A 14,672-nucleotide genomic window follows, 5' to 3' on the forward strand; every position below is an offset into this window, starting at 1 on the left:
TTGGAGATTACATTGTGAGAATCTTGCAAAGAAACAAAAAGACATAGAAAATATATCAGTTTTTGCAACAACAGTCAAAAATCTTATTTAAAAAACTAAATGTTTTGACCTCAGATGTGGTTGCTAATCTATCATGTGACTATGTACAGTAAAGAAAGATACAGCATGCCAAACACCAACTATTTTTAGAAGAAGGCAGATGTCTCTCTGCCCTTTCACATACACAGGCCACCTGCACAACCATTGGCAATCGTTTATTAAAACAAATGGATTTTTCAAACTATGCAGAAGATTTTTCAGCGTGCCCTGTTCAACAGATCTAATTTTTAACATTGTATGCATTATCTGCACACACAAATGAGTCATCATGCAGTCGTTTCTTTGCAGCTGTTGTACTGTGTGGTTGATCCTGGTATAACTCATTAACCCATATTTATCCTGACCTGAATCCATTAGCCAGCACTCATCACAGCTTATATCTGTCATGGTGTGGGAATGTGTCTTAAAAGAGACTACAATATAGCATTATTAACCATTTCTGTGTATCTCTTGGAATGTCATCTCAGAAAAGCTCAAGAGCTAACCATGCAAGGACCAATCTCGAGATATATTTATGAGCATTTAAAAGCGTGCACTTAGTGGCCAGGAAGTTTTGGACAGCGCAACATTTTTCCACCGCACATAATTCTGTATCAACTTGCAGTCATGGTAATTTCCCCACATCTGTTACTTTATTTATGTGAAAGAAGATCTACAGTACAGTGATAACGCCCTGACTAACCTCAAGGAAAGTTCTTCAAAATAACAGACTGTCTATCATAAAATTATAAAAATGTAAAAGAGCAGCTGCATGCGCTCAACAGATCTAAGCCTTTTTTATTATTGAAAGGAAAATATAATTTACCTTAAGAAAATTTCAAACAGAGCTCCTGTCAGGAATGTAAGCACATGCGTTAAACTACATTAATTTGACGGTAACAGAGTAATGGCCTGTTTAAGTTTATTCCTTACCTTTTTTGTTTTTTTCAGTTTCTGTATTTCGTCCTCGGACAAATCCTTAAAGGTAAATTTCACACAAGCCACCAAGTGAAATCAGACTTCTCTGTTACTCCGTAAAAGAAGACTATGAAAATGCTCTTCACTGAACACAACCTGAAGCTCATGGTAGATATCCATGTTTCAGAAAGCACTTGAAGGAGGCTGAGGAAGAACGAAGCGAACACACCCTACCGAAATAGTTGCCGGCAAGGCCAGAGCTGTAACACAGGAAGAAGTTAGCGAGTGCAAATATCTGTGCGACTGTTAGGTGTCGAGTGGGCGACAGATGAAATAGAAATGGTCATCTGCTATTTTGGTACCGGTAGCTTGAAGACCTAAGCCGTCTATACCTCTCCGATCCTTCAGAGACAACAACATTTCACATTAACACAGCAGCTCTGGACACATGGGATGTTGTTGTATGGTGGCTGGGATGAGGAGTCGTTTTTCACACAAACAAGGGGTGGTAAATATAGCACCTTGCATCACCCCACAGCAGTGTCACCAAACTCAAAGTGTGGGATGAGTGTCTAATGGAGTCTGATTACCATGACAGACTTCACACAGTTGTTCAGCTTGTGTCTTTCTAGTACTTCTGCCTCCCCGCTCAGACTGAAAGAGGAAAACACGTTTGCTTAGGCTCTGTCTTAATGCTTCATTATGTAAATATGTTTATTTGTCTATGCGCTTCACACCTACAGAGAGTGTCATAGAGAGTTATTTAAGTGTCTCTATTTGAGGCAGCCTGTATTTCATACAGTAATCGTCTGTCTTTCTTTCTGGCACACCTTTCATATCTCAGCTTATCTGTCACACGCCTGATTCTCCACAGGCCAGACTCTCAAGAACATTGATAATGCTTTTCAAAGTTTGAACAGTAAAGGCCAGTAACTGTAATGATCACTGTAAACATATTGTTTTTATATAATTCTATGAGAATATGGGAAGTCCACACAACAACTTTATTGATAACAACACAGAGGAATGATGTTGCTGGAATCACTTTTGATGCAATTTTATTCCAGATGATAAATGATAAGAACATCGACAACCAATCAGAATCCACCAGACTTTAAAGAGCTCAAGCATTTAAAGCGACAGAGGACAAAACAACTGCAGTAACGCAGTATCTGCATCTTTCATGCATTGCTGTGGATGCTAATATAGTTAACGTTATATTCATCTTTATAGTTTTCATTCTTGGCGTGAACATGCCTTAAAACAAATTTAATCAAATATGGGTAGAAAGCTGTAAAATGATAAAGTTGATAAAGCTACAAACTGAAATTTAGGCCATGTATGTTAAAGGACGAGGTAATTAACATTAGTAAATAAAAATACAACTGTTCATTGTTAGTTCACGTAAGCTCAGGTCCAGCAAATAATATTAACAGATGCAACTTTTGATTTAAATAATGTATTATTAAATGCTGAAATCAGCATTTTCTAAAAATGAATTAAAGCTTTTGAATGTTTTCCCTTGTTAGTTCATGTTAACTAATGTACTGTAATTAACATGAGGTTAACAAATGGAACCTAATTGTAAGAAGTATTACCATTAATTTTTGTCATGTTCAGACCTTATTTGTTTTTATGTTTAAATGAAAGTAAATATGCATTCAACGAGATGCAAGCGTTCAATTGTGTCAAGAAGACACTTTTTTCACAGATAATCAACAGAAATGTGTGAAAATATACAGTTATCACAACACTCATCTGTTTTGTCCACAAACGATTCATGTGGTTGTATGGAGAAAGTCCCTTCCTAATAATATTTGAGCTGTAAGACTCTGTGTCAGCAGTCAGAAAACTGTATACTGCATTTCCCTTTTACCATCTGCTAATGTGAACCTCAAGGGGAGGAAGGTCACTAAGAGAGGGCAGACGAGTCTCTATCCTTAGCAACCCGGTCTCACCGTTCCCAAAAGGCTCTCATGTCCACTCAACCTCTTATTCCAGAGCAAGCAGGCAAGGCTATAATAGGACAACTGGACTGTTTCGCTGTAGGGGGAGTCCAGAGAGTAGCGTGGTCTATTTGAGGTGATGGACGTCCACACATGGGCCGGCTATCATTCACTGCATGGGACTGGAGAATGCTTGGCCATCATGGCAGCCAATAAATACTAGCATGTCTGAAGCGCTGGCCTCGACATGCACTCGCTGCCCACAGAATGACTGCTAGCCTGAGGTTCATCTTACTGTTATTGACTGCCATGCTGGATTCTACAGGAAGAATTTATATAAATGTAATAACCGTAGCCTTGTTATGGAATGCTTAAAGAAATAGTTCGCCCAAAAACAAAACAAAAAAAATTGTCTTTTTTTTTTTTTCGTGGAACACAAAAGAAGATATTTAAGAGTGTTTTTGTGTTCTGTACAATGAAAATGAATGGTGACCTCTGCTATTGAGCAAGATTTAACCCTTTAAGGTACTACTCAACCGTTTGGTAGACCACACTTTAAGTCACTATATTTTATTGAAAAATGCATCAAGCTTAACTCAACCTGAATGAGCCATCTCTATCGTTTGGTGTAGTTGTGCAATGCTAAAAAAATCCACTAGATGGCACTGTGTCTGTGAGCAGCATGCCTTTTCAGTGTTCCTTCAAACAGCACGTGACACAGCGAAAATTTACTCATCCTTTGATGACGCATATCGGCGGGACTTTTAAAGGTAAAACTATTTTGTTGACATATTATCGTTTCAGAGGAGTTGTTAAACAGAATTATGTAACTTAATTAAACAAAAATAAGTCTTATAAGGGTCAAATAATTTTTTCAAAACATGCTCTACCAAACGGTTGAGTTGTCATTTTATGGTAGAGAAGTTAGCTAATGTTGGTAAAATTAGCTAATGTTGGTAAAATTAGCTATTTACAATGACCAAAAGGGTTAGTGTTGTTAAAATGATTAATTTAATATTATTCAATTACATATTTGATGAAAAATATTTGATCAATATAATTTTTTCACTATTTCTGGGAGAGCGGGCACAAAGTAACACTTTTTGACTTTCTCAGTTTGTGTAAATCTACTTATGGTTCAGAGTATTTATTTTTCCCCACATTAATTTCCCACATGTCTAGTACAATTATGTGGTTTTGTTTTATTAATACAGTATACTTTTTTCTTGATAAGAAAGAAGATACCCCGAAAGAATGGAGGTGAAATGTGACAACATGCCCCATAGGTGGGGTACATTGTAACATGTGAGGGGCACATTGTAACATGACCATAAAACAGCTTAAAATGTTATCTGATCTAATAAAAAAAATATACAAGACAGACTAAAATATTTTCTAAATAAAATACAATTATTAACTTTTTCATATAAAATAATGGCATTTATTACGGAGTCCCTAGTCCCACTTTGTCAAAAAAAAAAAATTATAACTATCTTGTGGTCTCAAGATAGTAACTCGTGGCCTCAAGATAATAACTCGTGGCCTCAAGATAGTAACTCGTGGCCTCAAAATAGTAACTCGTGGCCTCAAGATAGTATCTCGTGGCCTCAAGATAGTAACTCGTGGCCTCAGGATACTATCTCGTGGCCTCAAGATAGTAACTCGTGGCCTCAGGATACTATCTCGTGGCCTCAAGATAGTATCTCGTGGCCTCAAGATAGTATCTCGTGGCCTCAAGATAGTATCTCGTGGCCTCAAGATAGTAACTCGTGGCCTCAAGATAGTATCTCGTGGCCTCAAGATAGTAACTCGTGGCCTCAGGATACTATCTCGTGGCCTCAAGATAGTAACTCGTGGCCTCAAGATAGTAACTCGTGGCCTCAAGATAGTAACTCGTGGCCTCAGGATACTATCTCGTGGCCTCAAGATAGTAACTCGTGGCCTCAGGATACTATCTCGTGGCCTCAAGATAGTAACTCGTGGCCACAAGATAGTAACTCGTGGCCACAAGATAGTAACTCGTGGCCTTAAGATACTATCTCGTGGCCTCAAGATACTATCTTTTTTTGACAAAGTGGGACTAGGGGGGCTCTGTACTAATCAAATCTTGGGTGAAGTTTTACACACACACACACACACACACACACACACACACACACACACACACACACACACACACACACACACACACACACACACACACACACACACACACACACACACACACACACACACACACACACACTCTTGATATGTTTGGAGCCATCAATAGCAGCCATCAGATTTTTTATTGGTCAAGAAATTGCACTTAATATGACTTGTTCTGAATTTTGTTCTTTTATTATGAACAGACATCTCAACCGTTTGGTAGAGGACTGTATCTAAAATACTGTAGGGTCTAATTAAAAAAAAAAAATTTGATTGTTGTTATTGTTATCATAATTGAATAAAAAATGCAAAGAAATAATTTTTCCTTTGCTTTTTTCATGGTGCGTACCTCAAAGGGTTAAAGAGATGGACTTACATTTTAGTCTGTTCCCCCACCTATCATAAGACTTCAGAAGATCTAAAATGTAACACATGGGTCAAACAGACACATTTATGGGGATTTCAGGGTGAAGTATAAATAGAAAGTGCACTACCGTTAAAAATAAATGTGCAAGTTTGGGGTCAGTACGATTTTTAAATGTTTTTTGAAAAGTCTCTTTTACTCATCAAGGTTGCATTTATTAGATCAAATAATACAGTAAAAATAGTAACATTGTGAAATATTATTAAAGTAAATGTTTTCTCTTGTAATACCCTTTAAAGGGGTGGTTGAATATGATTTCACTTTTCTAACTTTAGTTAGTGTGTAATGTTGCTGTTTGAGCGTAGTAACTTTGCAGATGTTGTTTACGCTCAAACAGCAACATTACACACTAACTAAAGTTAGAAAAGTGAAATCATATTCAAAGTTCAAAGCAAAGGGAGATATTTGCTTTTAAAGAAATCGTTTTTTAAGGACTACAACAAACGTCTGGTAGAGACTACACCACATTCCTCCCGGGTTAGTGACATCACCAACCCTAGAAGGCTAGAATTTACATAAACCCCGCCCCCTGAACACGATTTATAGATTATTATGACAGAATATGCTAATCAATGACTAGAAGATAACTACACATCAGCTACATAAATTCATCAACTAACCAATCAGAAATGTTGTCTACATGTTGTCACTTCTTCTTGAGTCTCTCCATCTTTCTGACTCCGGTTTGAACATAAAAGTCTAAAAGTTTTTTACATTTTCTGTATGTGTCTGTGTGAGGTAATCGGAGCTGCTAACACACACACACACACACACACACACACACACACACACACACACACACACACACACACACACACACACACACACACACACACACACAAGCTCTTGAAGCTCCGCCCCTTGTGCCGGGAGCAGCAGCTCATTTGCATTTAAAGGGACAGACACAAAACGGTGCGTTTTTGCTCACCCTCAAAAAGTGACAATTTTAACATGTTATATAAAAATATCTGTGGGGTATTTTGAGCTAAAACGTCACACACACACTCTGGGGACATCAGAGACTTATTTTACATCTTGTGAAAAGGGCATTATACCATCCCTTTAAAATGTAATTTATTCCTGTGATGTCAAAGCTGCATTTACTCCAGTCTTCAGTGTCACGTGATCCGAAATCATTCTAATATAATGATTTGCTGCTCAAGAAACATTTCTGGAAACTGTTATTTTATTATAGGGATTATTTGATTAATAATAATAAAAAAAATAACATTTATTTGAAATATAAATCGTTTATAACACTATAAATGTGTTTACTGTCCCTTTTGATGAATTCAGTGCATCCTTGCTGGATAAAAGTTATTCAATAGTAGTGTATCTATTGGCTGCAAATATTAGCATCAATCATGGCATGAAATGTTTAGTTTATCATGCAATTTAAACATGTATTAGCCTTAAAAAACAAGGGAATTCTTTCCATGGATCAATATGAATTATAAGATAAGACAGCTCACAAAGCAAGTCAATTGCAACACTGACTCATTGCAACAGACCCAATTAATATGACACTTGTGTTCACTGCCACAAATGCAGGCGAGGAATATCTGCAGTCTCAAGATGTCAACAAATGTCCTTGTGATGAAAACAGATCATGCCAGTTCTGAGATGCAATCATTAGGGTTCATGACACATGTGATTCACAGATCTAAGGATGTACAAATACCCATTCTGACAATGTTAAGCAATGGCAGTGTGGTGTAAAGTCATGTCTAACATTATGAAGTTTACCACTAAACCACTTCAATATACTGTCATTCATCCATTATAAAACTGTCAAACACAAGCGGTCATTCTCACACTTAAAATATAACATAATAATCCTGGTTTTATTTGTTTTGTGTGGTTTGTTGCTCTAAAACAACATTTCAAAAATCAAGATGTATGATAGAGAAAAGAAGTGTCATTCCTTTCTCTTAAGAAAAATGGTGTTTACTATTACCAGAAGAGTAATAGCTTTTCTCACACTATAAATAGACATAAATAGAGCAGACAAAGAACTCTTGTTGTTATGGTTTAAGAGATTACGATAAGCATTTTGGGAGGTGTTTCATGCACACAGTTTACCTCGTGCTACTGGACCAACACCAGCCTGTAAGTATTTATGGAAATTCACAAGTGTGTTTGTTTGGCGAGACAAGAAGAGGAATTTTGAAGTTCTATTGAAAGGCACAGCTTTACTATTTTAAGCACAGAGTGCAAAATAAACATGCATTTTGTGTTCAATTATGGTCAGTAAGAGAAGACGCTTAAGCTTCAGAAAATGTTGATCATAATCCCTAGGAGGTCAAAATAAATAAGAAAATTGTTTTATTATTATTGATCTCTTCTATAAGGTTTGCGACCAATAAGCCAATTGCGACCAAATTCTATAAGGCCTTTCACCAAAATGTGTGGAGTGTGAATACAGTTTAAAACAATATTTAAGTGATTTTGTTATTTTCACTCACAAGTAAACATCTAAATAGAGGAAACAATCACAAATCTCAATTCAATTCAAAATTCCCATTTTAAGATGGCCAGTGATCACTGCCTTTTCCATCCTCTTAAATGAATAAGCCTGTTAGAATTTAAACATGGTAAAGCATCAAGCAGAGAGTTTGCACTATGTTGAGCTCTTCGTACAAAGATAACTTTGAGGCAATGACAAGGGAACAACTGACAATAAATGTTGCTAATTTAAACATAGCAAGGCAGAGTTGATAAGAATAGCAGTTATGCAGTAAATGCACTAAATACATTGCTAATCCCAGTGCTAAGCCACATTAGATGATAAAAAGATTAAAGCTGTAACACCTTACAAAAAGGCCCCATTGTTAATGCATTCACTAAACGTAACTAACAATGAGCAATTCATTTCTAACAGTTTTTATTAATTGTTGTTAACTTTGCGTAATGCATTATCATAATGTATTGCGTCCTAATGCATCTTTTCAAACATAATTGTAACATAATGTTTGCAGATTGCATCTGAGATTGGTTGTCTGTTTTAATGCATTATACTTTCTAAATGTGTGTTCAATGAATAGATCAGTATTATTATTGATGAGATCACACAATGCATTATAAGGTGCATTATCGGGTTGCTGACTGTGACAGATATAGCATATATAGCAACTATTCAGACCACAAATTAGTCACTCTGATTGTAAAAACCTCATACAATGATATTAATGTCATTTTTGATGCCGATTTTAAATGTTTCGTTGTGTAAATGTGAATCTTCCCAAATGAAGCCCACACAAAGCTGGGAGAACCCGACACCAGTTTGAGCAGCTGGGAGAACGGACGGCCAAGGCCATGATTATAAGTTGCTATGGTAAGGCCAGTCTCTGCTGGCAGTTTATCGAAACAAGATCAAACGAGCTGGCATGTTTTGCGGTTTCTGAATGCTCCATTAATCCGCCATGTTTGTTATGCCAACCTGTTAGTGCTTGTCTTTCAGACATGCACCGCTGACCGAGTCAGGACCCCTGAAGAGTGAGTCTGCATTCTGATCAGCAAAATACTTGATGTTCGTGACCTTTGACTGTGTAACAAGAACCTGTTGATGGAAGCCTGTCCAATGAGCATGTACGCACGAATATCCATCTAGACACAATTAAAACCTGTGATATGTTCAGTCTTCAGTGTCACATGATATTTCAGAAATCATTTTAATATGCGGATTTGCTGCTAAAGAAACATTGATTATTATCAAACTTGAAAGCAGATGTGCGGCTAAAGTTAGTGGAAACAGTGATACAGGAAGTTCAAAGGAACGGCATTTATTTGAAATAGAAATCTTTTCTAACATTATAAATGCCTTTTCTGTCACTTTGAATTTCACACAAAAAAAATGGTACAGACCCCAAAAGTGTGTCGTCGTGGTCAAACCTCTAGTTGCAAAACAAATTGGTGCAATAGATCTCGCATGCAATGCATGAACGTCTCTCAACACATTGAATGGAGGGTTTTAGCCTGATGAACCTGATCTGATTCTTTAACTAACACATGATGCTTAATGGAGATTCGAAATTACAGAGCAAGCATTTTCAGAATGGACATATCTTGTATCTTGAAACTGCTTTTTAAAAACAATTACCCCCTAATGGAAAGAACACTGAAGAGCTGCATGCATATCATCAGCATCATCTTATCAAGTAATCATTTGGTGAACGTACAGGAAATGGTTTAATTTCAACAGCAGCACAGCAGAAAAACCAATGCAAAACAACCAATGTCAGAGACAGACATGACAAGACGTAAGAATGTCTGAACATGCGAGATACTGCTCAGCCTTCTGCTTTATCTTCACCATCGGTAAGGAATTATCATTCAGTTTATGGAAGTCGCGTTGCTAGAATTCTTGTTTTTATTGTCAAGAGCGCAGACGCACATTTTGAACTAGAATAGTAAACGAATAATTGACTTGTGACGGATAAACTATAGGTCAACACATGTTCAAGTAACATCAAGTGTGTGACTGCATGCAAAGTATCCTTACAAAAAAACAACTCTGATAAAACTCTATAAAGATGTGATATATTGTAATATGTGTCGACTGTTTAAGCATTTGCATTTGTTTGTCTTTTGCATTTTTGAGAAAGGTTTGCACACGTCTCAGTGTGGTAAGCTAATGTGTTAAAGTTGAAAGTGATGTCGCAATCACAGATCTAATCTCACTTCCTCTCGATCATAACGTCTTAATTGTGTTTCCAGGAAGCTGGTCAAACACTGATTTACATAATGAAGCTAAAAACAGGCTTATGTGGCAAAAGAAACACTTGTTACAGTATTTTTGCTTACACTTTACTTAAAGAAAAATTAAAAACACACTGCTTCATGAAGCTTCAAAATCTTTGCGTATCTTTTGATCCGAAACCGGTAGTTCGGAGAGCGTATTAAGCTGCCGATGCCGAAGTCGCGTGATTTCAGTAAACGAGGATCCGAATGTTTTGACATTTCAATGGTTCGCCACTAGGGGCCGATGATCTCAGTGAACCCATGAAACAGTGTCTATGCAGTTTTTACCTGATCTCGGATCAGTTTCATAAACTTGTACATTTGTAATGACACATTTGTATAATAAAAAAGTACGTGCAGTAGGCCTGACTATCCACTCCCTCCATAAAACACAAAAACAAGCCCTACAAATTAATAAAAGAACGCATTGGCCTGTTATACAGACACTTCATATTTAATGGTATTTGATGATTTGTTGATTCGATGTAATAGACGGAACTTTTTATGCATGTTTGGGCTGAGTTTTCATTGCATTTACACGGACCGGTGTTTCGAGGGCTTCGAAACTGTGAATCATTTTGCAAAACAATTGGTTCGAAAAGCTTTAGCTTCACTAAGAACCGCACAGAAATGACTTACACATTACCTAACCTTTAACACCGAAGACACCAGACAAAGAACTGAACTGAACAGAGGGTTTGAAGGAAACTAGCCCATACGACAAGGAACTACACCAAAACAGAACATAAACATGACATTAATATTACTTCAAGGCAACATAATTATCTGATACATTTTAACTAAGGATTATCAACTCGACTGCTCTCTTACAGATTGCTTGTTGGTGACACGTGTAAATGGACAGGACTCTTCCAGTGATGAACCAGGTAAAAGACTAAAGAAACTCACAATTCAAAACCCATTTAGCATTGAAAACCGTTCTAATTAGATTATGTTTTCTTCCCCTGAGCTTCAGAAATAAAATATGCTGTCATAGGAGCAGGGATTGGTCTTTTCTTCTCCATCTGTTTTCTGCTATTGAAAATCTACATAATCAGAAAGCAGATGCTTGACAACGAACCATCAGGTAAGTGCTTTCCTAGAAATCTGAATAAAATATTAAAGCTTTTAATCCAAAGGACAAAATATTAATCATTAACATTTTAACATTTTTAAAGATGTATCAATAAGAAGAGCATCTTCACGGTAAGAACATTGTTATATGCATTTTACACTATGATGAAAGTTTGGTGTGGAAGTGAATCTCATAAAATGATGACCTCTATTTTTTAGGGTCGTGGATATGGAAAGCAGGAGGGAATGAAATCTCTTCCGAGGATGAATTGATATTCTGATATTAAAGGTCCCATTGCATGGATTATTTTATTATTTTAGAATGTTTCCTGGGGTGCCCTTATAATGTTAGTATGTTTTTTGGATCAAAAGTTGTTATAATTTAGAAATAAAAGGCATATTTCCTAATTTTAGCCTCTGATTTGAACGCTGTCTGCTGTGAGACTTCAGTGTAAACGCCCACTGCTGTGATTGGCTGGCATGCTTGCATATGAAATATCTAGCATTACATGTGGAACTCCCTCGAAAACTTTTACTATTACAGCTATTATACGTTTTTACTATTACAGCTATCGGGATTAACGAATTTAAGTATTTAGATCTATTCCCATCACATAAAAGGTTGCAGTGATGAGCATTGAGCAGATGACAGCCTGTTGATCGCGTGAATGAAGATCTTATCATTGCAACGCAGTTTCTGCACTATCACTAATGATTTCTCCAATGCAAACATGAGGTAAGTACAGTAAGCATCATTGCTTTCATAACGAGTTTTGGCAAGTGTCCAGATAAACTCGCGCTGTGTGATTGACAGCTTGGGCGACTGGAAAGGGATTGTTCTTTGATCGCTATCTGTATATTAAAGGTGCATTGCGCAAGTCTCTGAGTTTTTGCAGAACTATGCCCCCTTCTGGCGACACGCGAAACTGCAACCAGAGTTGTGCACGCGGTTACGTGGAGTTTGCGTTGGGGTTTGGGATGAACTAGAAGCCGGTCTCTTTGAATCCATCTTCTACTTTTGCAAAAGTCGCTTGAGTTGTCTTCGCTGATGCGGATAATGGCGGCGAATACACAAACCTGCCAGACATAGCCAGGTGAGCGTGAACGCGCATGACGTCACGCCCAGTCGATTCCGTCCCGAATCCCTCTTATTTATTTTACTGTACAGGATTATAGAGGCAATCGCAGTGATCATAGAAGGGCTCATTCAGCCCATCAGGCAATTGTTTAAGCATGTATGGGTTAGAAAAACGGGTATTTTTAACATGAAATGTTGCGCAATGCACCTTTAATCACAGTTTAAGTAAGATTATTTTCATCCTAAGCGAAACGACGTGAAGTTGATCGTTTAGTCACTGGCTTGATTTACTGATGCATAAACAGTATTGAACGACTTTGAGAGAAAGATTATCTGTCTGAACTTGAACAATTACACATCAGACATCCACATAACCCACTGCTTCTTCAGAGGCTCGGACGAAGGAACTAAAAATACTTTTGTGTTCATTTGTACATCCAAACACTGAGCAACTGCCATGCTTCGCTCGTTTGCAAGCCATGATCTCTCGAGGAAAAAACAATATCGCGCTCGCGCAGCTCATTTTCTCATGGGCGGGCCAAATTCTCTTTGCGGGCAAAGAAGAGAAAGGGGAGGTGACCTTTCCCCTTATGACGACATAAGGGGAAGATTTCTAGATTCGCCCGTCCTATTGGTTTACACCCATCAAAACGTCTAGCCACTGGGGGACCATAGGCAGGCTAAGGGAACTCATATTAAGGTTAAAAAAACTCATAAAGTGACATTTTCATGCAATGGGACCTTTAAGCTCAGAGAACACAATCTAATATGTCAATTTATGACTGATTTTATACTGATTTATTAATTAAATCAAATTCAGCAGATCAGCGTCATCGCTCTGCCTTCATTAATCTTTTCTGCTTTTTAGACTTTGAGAGCCATAACTGCATTTACATCAGTAAAATGTTTATATTTGCAGTATATAAATGAGCTATTAATATAGCGTATGTAGAAAAAGCACAAAAGATTTAAGCACGTTTGTCATTTCACTTAAGGTAGAAGACCTATTGGTTTTTGCCATTTTATGTCTTTTTGGCTGTGTTGTGCAACAATCAAATCACATTTATGTGTAATCAAACATGACTGTATTTGTAATTTAGTCAATAATAAATGAACAGTTCCTTCCAGACCAGTCGAATGAGTATTAATTAGAGTCATTTATCTTTATTAAAATGCATGTTGTGACAGATGCCTGAGGCTGTTATGGACCCTAAACACACACACACACACACACACACACACACACACACACACACACACACACACACACACACACACACACACACACACATACTGTACACACACACACGTTTGTTTCACTGTATTAGTGAGGAAATTTCATAGACTTACATTTTATTGATTTCATATCAGGTTAATGATGTTAAGACATAACTCAGCCTCTGAACCCCATAACAGAAACATGTGCAAAACATATGATTTCATGATTTAAAGGAAAACATGCTTTGGGTGATTTACAAGCCTTTTGAACTAAAGAGGACAAGTACAATATCCTCAATAGTCATAATATGTTGTCATAATATTTCAGTATTTAAGTGTCACTTTTGAGTCTTGCATTTGTTTTCTTCTAATCGTTACACTCAATTTAATTAAAATATAAAAGTCCAGTCTTGCAACTCTTGATTTTGTATGGACACAAGCAGAATAGTGCAGAATCTCATTTCATTTTACATAACATTTCTTTATATATATATATATATATATAAAGTTTTTTTCTAAAAACAAAAAGAAACAAAAATCCTTAAACTTCTGTTCATTTCCATTTTAAATCAATCTCAGGTTTTCAATGTGGAGGCTTTTTTAAAAACTGTATCAGACAATGTCTCACTTTATCCAGAGGAGGGCACTGTTGTTGCACAACCGTTTGCACTATTAGCTGAAAAACAGTACACGTTTAACTATATATATTTCATTTTGAAACATCTTGATGAGGCAACTACATCTACACACAGTAGTGGCCAAAAGTCATCCAAATAACATCCGAAATAACACTTCCGGTTCTAACCAATCAAAATATGAGTAGCCTATGTTATATTGGGAAGAAGAATACAATAAACTTGGTTAGGGTATTCAAATTACAAAATTATTTGGCAAGAAAGGCAAACTCCAGCATATAATTAAATGTGGCTTTTATCGTACTGTGTGTATTCTCGTAACATGCAAGCATAATTTATTAATATTTTGCAAGTTCTCTCTTGTTTTTTTATTAGCTATTCTCCCATCGACTTATAAATCTTTGCGCATGTGT

This window comes from Rutilus rutilus (genome assembly GCF_951802725.1).
Source record: "Rutilus rutilus genome assembly, chromosome: 16".
NCBI lineage: Eukaryota > Metazoa > Chordata > Actinopteri > Cypriniformes > Leuciscidae > Rutilus > Rutilus rutilus.